This window comes from Lissotriton helveticus, chromosome 3_1 (genome assembly GCF_964261635.1).
Source record: "Lissotriton helveticus chromosome 3_1, aLisHel1.1, whole genome shotgun sequence".
NCBI classification, from domain to species: domain Eukaryota; kingdom Metazoa; phylum Chordata; class Amphibia; order Caudata; family Salamandridae; genus Lissotriton; species Lissotriton helveticus.
Window position 1 is genome coordinate 1,750,121,965 of NC_136061.1, and position 10,986 is coordinate 1,750,132,950.

Genomic DNA, 10,986 nt, shown 5'->3' on the forward strand with positions numbered 1-10,986 from the left:
CCGATCAACTTGGTGATGGGCCATCAGGCTATGCAGGGCATACATCAGCTCCCTTTGTGTGCGACTGTCTAGAATGAATTCACAAAGCCCAGCTGTCACCCTGACCCAGACATGCATTCTAGGGACAGGCAGACGCACAGAATAGTTAAAGTAGGAAAATGCCAACTTCCTAAAAGTCTTTTGAACTACAGGGGATGGGTCGGTCTCAGCCAAGGCTAGACCACACTTTAAAATGAGAATGACATTATACCTTGGCTGGAAATCATTTTAAACCAACTTAATTTTTCAGGTCAAGGGCTTCAATTACATTGACTGTGATTTATTGCTATTTTAGGAAACACCTTTTTTTCAATCACCATTCCTAATATGAAACCTTGGATTACATGAACTAAAGGTTCTGCAGACCATCTGGTCAGGTGATCAATACCAAGGTTGTTGATACCTATCAATCAAATGAAAATATGACAGTTTATAGTGTGTGACAATATTTACATTTCACCAACATCACACATATGTTGTACTCGAATACATCACAATGACATTTACACAATTCCATTAAAAAACAACATTTAACCTATACATTATGGTGAACTTTTACTCTCGAGTTTTAAGTGCAAAAAGAGTCACATTTTTCTCAATTCTTTAGGTTACCTGTGCATAGTTGAAGAATCCAACAGCTCTTTATTGCGTTAAGGTCGACACGTTTTGACCCCGTGAGTGTGGGGTCTCTTATTTATTTTATTTATTTGTGTTTTATAGAGCGTGAACTTGACCTGTTAGGGTATCAGAGTGCTTTACAGGATTCATAAGATGTATACAAGAAACTTCGAGGGGGGTGGGGGATACATTTAGGGTAACCACAAGTGAACTTGGCCCGAAGGGTTACTCAGCACTTTACAGAATTCGCAAACTGTAAACAAGAGGATTAGTGGGGGGACATTTAAGATAAACACAGGATTATTTTTTTTTACGAGAAACAGAGTCCCAGATCCCAGGGGGGGGGGTGCCCGGTGGTACCGGGTGGATGGCAACAGGATAGACCAGATGAGAGGTAGCAGTTGAAAGTAAATGGAAGCGGGACAAGGTCACTGAGGTGATTTCAAGTCAGTATTTAGGAGATGAATTTGCCCATTAGGAAGGTTTTGGCATCCTTTTTGAAGCGAGCCATAGAGTTCTTCTAATGCCTGGCAGGCGGGAGTGAGTTCCATATTCTTGGTGCAGCCCCAGAGAAGGCCCGATTGTAAGTTTTTTTTCCCGCAAGCGTGCTTGTTGGAGCAAAAGTTCTCTGACGGAGCGGGAGTTTCTGGCTCCTCCAGATATCACGGGTTCCTGGGAAAGAAATGCGTGGGAGTTTGAGTAAAGGGCCTTGTGCGTGATGCATGCCAATTTAAGTTGGATTCTGGCCTCAAGGGGAAGCCAGTTCAGAGCTTTCAAGTGTGGAGACATGTGGTCGAATTTCCTTGAGCCTGTTAGTAGTCTGGCGGCCGCATTGAGGCAGGCTTTCAGAGGGGCCAGAGAGGTCTTGGGTAAACCTGAGAGGGTAGAGCAGCCATATTCCATTCTAGAAATGACAAGAGCCTGGACTGCCATTTTTAGGTCGGGAGTGTTGAGGAAAGGTTTCAGTTTCCTTAGGTAGCTCAGATGAAATCTGGCTGATCTGGCCATCGAGTTGATGTGGTCATGCATGTTCAAACTGCAGTCAATGGTTCTTCCAAGGGATTTGGCAGAGTCCACTATGGTTGGTGGGCAGTTTAAAGCTGTGATCTCCTTGATCCATTCCTGAATGTCAGGGTTGGTATTAGGTGGGGAGATTAGGAGAAATTCTGTATTTCTTTCCTTAAGTTTGAGCTGGTTAGAGGTGAGCCATTTGACAGTCAATTTCAAGGCCCTGTTCAGGGAGAGGATCTCCTCGGGAGAAGATCTTTTTATGTAGATCTGGGTGTCGTCGGCATACATGTGGTAGGAGATATTTGCGTTGTGTAGTACATTGGCTAGCGGTTCGAGGTAAAGGTTGCAGGGGGTGGGGGGCAGGGTTGATCCTTGAGGGACTCCAACCGTGATTGGAGAGGTAGCGGACAGGTTATTGCTGATTAGGAATCTCTGTGACCGGTTTTGGAGGAAGGACCTAAACCATTTAAGAAGAGGGCCATCCAGTCCCATCCCGAGTTTGAGGCTTTCAAGTAGTTTTTCGTGGTTGACCGTATCGAAAGCCGGGGATAGATCTAGGAAGATTAGGAGAAAGGTTTTGCCTTGGTCATGGGCTTAGAGGGCATCAGCCATGATTTGGAGAATGGTGGTTTCAGTGCTGTGCCCAGGCCTGAATCCGGATTGGAAGTCATCTAGTAGGTGGAAGTTGGTGATGTGTTGACTCAGCTGCTGTTGCACACATTTTTTCAAAACTTTAGCTAGGAGTGGGATATTAGATATAGGTCTGAAGTTGTCCGGGGAAGCATGATGCAGTGACGGTTTCTTTAGGATGGGGAGGACTTGGCCGGCTTTCAGAGAACCAGGTATCGACCCATGAAGAAGGGAAGCGTTAATTATTGCAGTCCAACTAGGAATGATGGATTGAGCGGCGGCAGCTGGAGGGGAGTGGGTCATTAAAGTGGTTGTTTGGGTTTCATGAGGATAGAACTTTTTAGACGGAGTGTTCGTCATACACTTTGAAGTCGGTCCAGTGCGCTTGATGCCTGCGGGTGCAGCGCGGAGGGAGGGGGCAGATCCGGAAGGGGTTGGGAGTGGGTGGTGGATCTGAGTTAGTTTCCTAGGGTAGTGTTTTGTCAGAGAAAAAGGTGAATTCGTCCGATGAAATAAGGGATTTCTTTAGAGGTTTTGGCCAGTTTGTTTGATTGGTGTTTGACCATTTCGAACAGCTTGCGAGGTCTGTTCTTGGCGTTCCCCAGTTCCGATCTGAAGAATTCTTTTTTGAGTTGAGGATGTTCCTATTATAGGCATTTCTGGCCTGGCGGAGAAGTTTTAAGTGTACGGCGGAGGGGTGCTACCTCCAGTTTCTATCTGTCTGCCGGAGTGATCTCCTCTCACTGTTGAGGGACCCGTTGAACCGTTGAGGGACCTGTTGAACCCGTTGATGTGGGTTATTTTTTATTTGAGCGGGGCAAGATCATTAAGAATGTTAGTTATGGTCGCGGAGCAGTGATCATTGAGGTCATTGACCCTTGTGATATGCGGGGGGAGTGGGTGGGGGGGGGAGGTCCGACTTGCAGCGAGTCGCCAATTCTCCGTGATCAATGTTCTTGGTGTCTCTAACCCAACGTTTAGGAATCACCGGTTGCAGTGCCCTTGTCTTGTGGGTACCAGGTAATAGGAAAGTGATAGTGTGGTGGTCAGACCATTCACATGGGTCTATAGCGATAAGCTTGACTCCAGATTCCTTAGCGATAATCCTGTCTAGAATGGCACCTTTCGAGAGTGTTGGGAGTGAGCAGGCTTGGGTAAGGGCTTGGTCGGCCAGGAGGTCTTTGATGGCGTTGACCTGAGGATCCTTGAGGTCGTTCCAGTGCAGATTGAAGTCACCAAAGAAAATGTATTTAGAGGTGGAGGAATCCTTGGCTGTGATGACTTCCATGAGGTGGTCAGTGAAGGTGTCATTCATGCCTGGGGGTGGTAAAAAATGTGCAAGCTGCACAGTTGGGTGGTGTTGCTGCATAAGGAAAGTGCAAGGTATTTGCAGGAGTCTATAGAATCTGCTAGGAGTACAGTGACAAGGAGGTTAGAGCTGTAGACAGGGCTGTAACACAGGCCCCCGCAGCCCCCCAAGCTCCAGGGGTCCCCCTCAGCACAGCACTCAGGCTGCTGGGCTCCTGATTGAGCCCAGAGGGGGGCCCCCCAGGTGCTTTGCAGGGAGGCCCCGGCAAGGTTCGTCACGCCAGTAATGACACTCTGATGTATTACTTTCTTGACATGCGGTTTAGTCACCAAAACTAATTAGGGAATTTCTCGTTAGTTACTCCTTCTAGACTTGAGCTATTGAATCTTTATTCACGATGTAGGAGTGCTGCGGTAAGCGCCAGTGGCGGTAGATGCAGGCTATGCCTCCCCCTTTTTTTAGATTGTCTGTCCAGCTTTGTGATGTTGTTGTTGGGCGGGACTAAGAGGTCAAGGCAAGGAGATGAGAATTCATTGAACCATGATTCGGTCAGGATTGCTAAATCGAGATTTTGGCTCAGGGTGAGATTAGGGATGTCGGCGGCGTGCTTAACTGGTGAGCTGCAGTTGATTAAGAGGCCAGATAAAGGGGGTTTGGAGAGAGGGAGACGCGAGTTGGGGCGGACAAGGGTACTGGCGCTAGGTTATCAACCACACTTCTGTTGCGGAGGGTAGCTGATCTGTTGGGGTTGATCGCGACCGTGCGGATGGCCTGTTCGACATTCATGTCAGGTGGACTGGGGGTGACTGGTGCAGAATTGTAGGTGAAGAGGATGGCTAGAATTTCCTGTTCTGTGAGGTATAGTGGACTTGGGGTTATAAGGGCAAAACTGTAGGAGAGGAGGAGGGCTAGAATTCCCTTCTCTAAGAGGTGGCAGGGCTGCTTGCGAGGGCAAAGGCGTCTCAAGGATAGCGATAATGGGTGATGGGGGTCTCGGAGGGAGGGAGTGGGTTGGAGTTCCGAAGGAGCTTGAGATTTGAGAAGGAGAGTTCAGTGAGGTGAAGGAGTTTCCTTAGTTCCAGAATGGAGTTATGGATGTTCTGAATTAGTTCGGCTACTCTGTGGTGCAGTTTCAATATCCCCATAAGAGGAAAACGCCTGGAGGTCGGGCGCGATTCTAATAGAGTGTAGGTGGTAGGTGGGCGGGGCTAGGTCGACTTGAGTTGTAGGCCTTTGGGAGAGTTTCAGTCTCCATGTCAGGGGGATGAGCTTGCGGACAGAAGGCCACTGGCTTAGGCTCGTTTCAGTTGGCAGGCACTGGTAGCATGGCAGCAGGGCTAGGTTGACCTGTATTGTGAACCCTTGGTAAGGGGATTTGTGGGTGGCTAGGCATGTTTGGAGGGTTAGTCGGGGGATCGCGGGGTGTATGTTACCCTGAATGGTGACTGGCGTATGAGACACAGTGAGGGTGGGGGATGAGCACTGGATGGAGGGGGGGGGGGGCAGCTGGATCACCTTGAGGGGTGGCGGAGGGAGAGTAGGAATGGGAGGCGGAACACTAGAGGAACTAAGGGAGGCATAATCTCGAGAACAAAAGCTTGTTTCACTGACGGAATAAAAAACAAAAAGCTTTAATCGTTATATATGTTCTTCATGCATTAAGTCCTAATTTCCCCTTCTACTCCTTCTCGTTGTTTCTTTTTATGAGACTTGGCTGTGAACCCTTCTGATTTTCACAATTTATTTGTTTGAGGGTTCAGTATTGCTGTAAAAGTACGAGCTCATTACTCGAGTCATACTTTAAAAAAAAAACTTTTTACTCTGTTACAGACCCAAGGTAAGGTTGCACTTGCGCAGAATAAACTTGTTGTTGATCTGGAATTTACTCAGTTAACCCCAAGGCTGTGTTTTTTTCCGATTCTTGAAAATGTTTATTAGGGCCGCTACGTGTTCAGCCACTTTTCTTCTTGGTGTAGTGAAATTGCATTCATAATAAGAATTGTGATAAAGAAGGATTTCAGAAGAGTGCCTTCCAATATACATGCAATTACATTTTACTGGCTACATGTGTTTGGCTTACCTTAATTATGAGAATGTTCGGCTTCGGCATGTTCTGTTGGTTTGTGAGTCGAGCATGCCACTACATCTTTCATTGAAGTACTTTCACAGGAGACTTTTCCTCCCATATGATCAACAGGGGACATGGGGAATAGTTGGGCACGCGATTTCCTTGGTTCTCTGACCTGAGCATTCATTTTCTGCATGACACCAGCTCAGATGTGTGGTGTGGAACAGGATAAGTTTCCCGTAGGTAGTTATTCAGAATAGTGAAATGGCTTGTCCGGATGAAGAGCTACGAATAGTCATGGAGTCGAAACGTCGACAGAAATCTTGTTTTTCTAATATAATACGTATAGGAGTACCTGTGATCGAACAACAGCCTCTATTGAAACTGTTCGTGAGCCATGGCAGTGTTTATCAAAAGCAGTTTGGGTTTATATAAATACATATCACTTCTGCAGTATTTTTTCCACGCACTGTGTTGTTTGCAATGTTGTCACAGACACTGCTTATGGTCTCTACCTGTATATGAAGAGATGAATACATAATATATTTGACCAAAATGGAAAGGAGACAGGCCCTGCTGTATTGATTATGAATATGTGTATGTCTTCATTAATTGACGTACTAAGGTAAAATTGAGTTAGTTGTTGGTGATTTGCATACATAGTTGTGTGTCAAAATAAGTCCCATGGAGTTATTGTTTCTTAAGAAGTACTTTCTGTTGTAGGCTTTGATCCTTGCACATTATTTACTAGGGATCTTCAGACTTCTCACCATAGGAGAACTCAAGGGCTGTGGCAAAATCTGATATGAAGTACTACCCTCCTTCCCTTTTCCTTAAAAGGAAATAGTGCGAGTGGTATAGCCAATCTTTTGCAGTTGCTGGAATGGCTACATTATACCTCGTACAGAATGGCTTGGGATTACAACCCAGGCAGTGGTGGGCTGGATAGTTGGGCATGGTAGCTGTAGAATATTGCCTGTCACCACCACTGAGAAGGCCCATAAATCTGTGTTTATTTGGGAGCAAAGGAATGAATGGAAAGAAAGCCCCCACTCCCATACTGCAGTGGTGTTTGGCTCCTAAGATTATGTACAGCAGGACGAGTGGTCTTGGGTGACGCCATTTCAACTACTGAGGAAGGAGGCGTAAACTTCTCTCCTCCAACTGTGTTTCCCGAGGAAGAAAAGGCTCCATTATGTGCCTTGAAAGGGGTCTTTGCCAGCCGGAAGACAATAGGAGGGCTCTACAGTAGGGCCTGGGTGACATGTTCAGAGATTTCACCATGACCATGCCTGTATTGTAGTGCTGGAGGACCTCACCTCATCAAGGTCAATAACTTCTGGCTTTATCTCTGAGGACTTAAACAATAACTGACCACGCATGGCTTGCAACAGTGTGCCAGATGTGCTTACCCGGATGCAGAATTCGGCCACATGACCTGGGATTGCCAATGGGTGCCCCCTTACTGGGAGGCGGTATTGGCCAAGATCAAGGACGCACTTGGGAGGAAGCTGACCTTCGCAATTCAGACATGCTTGTTGGGTCTTTTCCCCAGGTCACCTAAAAGCAAAGTGGGGAATCGCCTGATAGACCTTGCACTGGGCCTAGCTAAGCGCAGGATAGCAATGGAGTGGAAGTCACCCAGGGGGCCACAGATTGCGGACTGGAATAGAGATGTTATTGCATGGGCTGGGGCGGAGGGTAGAGTACTAGTATGGGAGGAAGCCAAAGGAGTGAGATTGCACCCGATTGCTGAGCAATGGCGAGAGGTGCTTGCTGAATAGGAGAACCCAATGGGAGCCAGTAGTGAGGAGGGAAACTCAGAAGGTGATCCACATACAGATGCCAGGGCTAAATCTTCGCGTGGGGGTCTCCTTGAGCACCCGTGGTTTGATCTATGTAAAGGAGTGCTTGGGCCTGAGTAGCTCATGTCTGTATTGGACCAGGCACAAGACAGTTGTCGGCTGTGGAGGGGGGATCTCCCCATTAGTCCCACTCCTGAGAAGTTTCATGTTTCAATTTCCAACGGCTGTTAAGGCCCGGATGTGTGCATACCGCTCCTCTGCCCGAGTTGTTTCATTTTTACTATTCTTTCTTTTTCCCCTTTTTTCTTTGTTTACTTTCTTTTTATTCTATTTATTTAATTTTCCTTTTTTTCATTTCTTTTCTTTTTATTGCTTCTGGATTCCGAGCACAGTATATGGCATGTAATGTGTACAATGTCAAAGAATTTTATCCATATGTTGATTTATAGTTGAATGACCTCCCCACCACTTCGCTAGATGTAAGCGTTTAAATGGAGCATGCACTCCAGAACGCAGTCAAAGATTGATGATGCACCATGTTTTGTTTATTTGTCTATCCTTTATGCATTCATTGTACGGTAATATAAAAATGGAAATAAAAATATCTTTAAAAAAACAAAACTGACAGCACATGGCTAAGCAGGTGATTATTGATGTGGTGGCTATCAATGAGGTCCCTGGGCATCAGCAGTTTTCGAACCAAGGCTTTCTTGACTAGAAGAAGCATCAACTCCTCCTGTGAAAAGTCAAAGAACAAACTTGTACCAGAGATGCATCTGGCCATGATGGCATTGGCTTTAACGTGTCTTGCAGAGAGCCTACCTCGAAGGCACAAACTGGATTATGCTTGGGGGGCCAGGCGCATATTATCCATAGCATGATTTTTCAGAGAATGGCTTCATCCAAATCTCCTGACTCTGCCTGAACACCTGAAGTTCTATGGTCAGGGCTGGTTTTGATGGTCGAGCTGTTGCAGGTGTCAATGAAATACACTTCTAAATTATTGGCCAGTGCAGCCTAACAGCCTATAGAGGACTATGGGCCCTAATAGTGGTCTTCAGATCGGTTCCTAATTCTCCCGGTTTAAGGAGGCTAATTGGGAAACAGGATGGAAGTAAACAGTTAAGCAGCTCCATTAAAGTGGTTAACGAATGCCATTAGTATGATCATAAGCAAGTTTAAGGACTGTTTTCCTATGATACGCTAAACATTCTATTTTTTTAAAGGATGGACCTGGAGAGGATTCTAAGCAGTTTCTCTAAAAACAGGTATGAATACTTACCTTGTTCTTGTGCAGTGCTGACATCTTGGTTACCTTTTTGATTCCAGTCAACCACAGCTGTTTATGCTGAGAAAGCAATACCGGTCATCTCACCTTCTCTTTTCTTCCTATTTTTACCTTTATGTTTTTGCTACCGGTTTCTGAGGAAAGGAGGTATTAGGCAAAAGGAGCTTGTGGCCACCTAGGACCAGATTATAGATGAGATATTATCAGGTGGCTGAATTTAACGTTTCTGTCCAGGATTTCCACACCAATCCCCGTGGAATAGGAAATAACGGTACAGACCCAGTTTTTTCCAGCATGAACTCTGCAGGTATCAATGTTCACTCTACCACTTGCTAGTAGCAGGAGAGAAATGTGAGTTGGTTTTGTGCAAAGTGCGAGTAGGGAGTTTGGAGAGGGATGGGAGAGTGGCCGGGGAAATGAAAGGATCAAACCTGGAAGGGGAGGGATTATTACATGCTTCCCAGTGCCTAAGCAGGGAGACAGGTGAGGGCCTGGGCTACCTAAAATGATTTTACTGAACGGATTTTCCAGCCTATCAAATAGGATACGGTGTTTCCACACCTGGAAAACTCATGTGTGGGAAACCAGGTCCTTATACTTGCTCATTCAGCACAGTAATATCGCTCTGCTCAACTTGTAATCAGACCACAAGTGTTCATAGCGTCCACACTATAAAACAACCATAAAGTCACTTCCGAAAACTATTGACTTGGTAAATTGGGCAACATCGACACATACATAGCCAGTATTCTGGTTCCTAGTTGAAATTTAATCTGACAACTGCGATATGGCTTTGCATAAAGGTGGTGTGTATGATGTCCACTTTGACTTTTTCTTTGGTACTAAGGTCTTGGATGATTCAACTTTGGAAGTAGCCATTATTTACCAACCCTCATGTGGGTACCCCACTGAAACGCCATAAATACAGCGATGACTACTTACATATTACTTGCTAAAATGCACTCACACCAGTCCTGTCTCCACTTTCTGACTGTGGGGGCAGAACTGGGGAGATGATGATCCCACTCACCAGTCATAGTTTTGGGATCTAGTGGGAGGAATCATCCTTGCCCCATGCCCATTTTCTGTCGGGGACTCTTCCTTTCATCTTTTGGCTAACATCTTAAATCAGTGTTACTTGGGCCGTTGGTTCAAAGCTAGCATGCTTTCCTATGGGCAGCAAAGACTGTTTAGATATTACTAGACCAGTTCTCCAATATGACATAGCAAAGTCCACTGTATGCCAGGTCGAGGGTGCTGCTTTGACGGCAGAATGTCAATGATCTGCACCATACTATTTTGTCTCAGACTTGTGTCACAGGAATATCAATAATTTTGCAACCACTAATTGGCTACATTCTTCAAATGATAATGCAACAGTCGAAGAGTCTCAGTAAAATGTGTGGCTCTAAACTGGTGGCAATATGCCTCGTCATCATATCCAAGTTTGTCCAACTCCGAATTCTTTATCTTGCCATGGAAGGGGTTCCACATTTAAGTTGGCTACCCAGTAGGCCTGGCACATCTCTCTTGTGATCTGTGTTATATAATGGCCCCATCTGTCGCCTGGTCAGGCGGTACTATGGAGAACTCGTTCAAATGTCATGAAGACATAATTAGGGTAATCACCACAGAGTACTCTTGAAGTACTGGTGAATGAGCATTTAGTATGTCTTAGCAAGCAGCAATCACATCTTATAACTGGACCGCTAATTGTTTTGCTGATGGCTTGGTGGAAACTCTGAGATGCTGACTTGGCTTGCTGATGTTGCACTAATAAGCCTCGTTCCAGCTGTTGGGCATCATCCAGGTGTGTCAATGGGGCCCCCATGTTACGCTAGTGAAATCCTACTTCTCAAGCCACTTGTGCTATCTCATCAAGAAGCTTGTGCCTCAGGGTAGATGATTTCAATTGAGTTCAGTTTGATGCAAGGAGTATTACTTCATACTCCGTAGACTCTATACAACAAATTGTTACTTTTGTAGGTCTTATTAATAGTCCCAAAGGTCACAGACCTTTTGATTTCTACATCCCCCAAACTCTTCCTCAGTATAGTAAGTCCTGGTGGCACATCAAGAAGGAGAAGAAAAGTGTGTCAGTTTTTTTTAAGGAATTCTTGGGTCAGACTCTTCACTCCCACACAGACACTTCCTGATTGAAATGTCAGTCTACCTGAGAATTCTTGGGTCAGACTTAGAAGACCTTCATCTCTGTTTG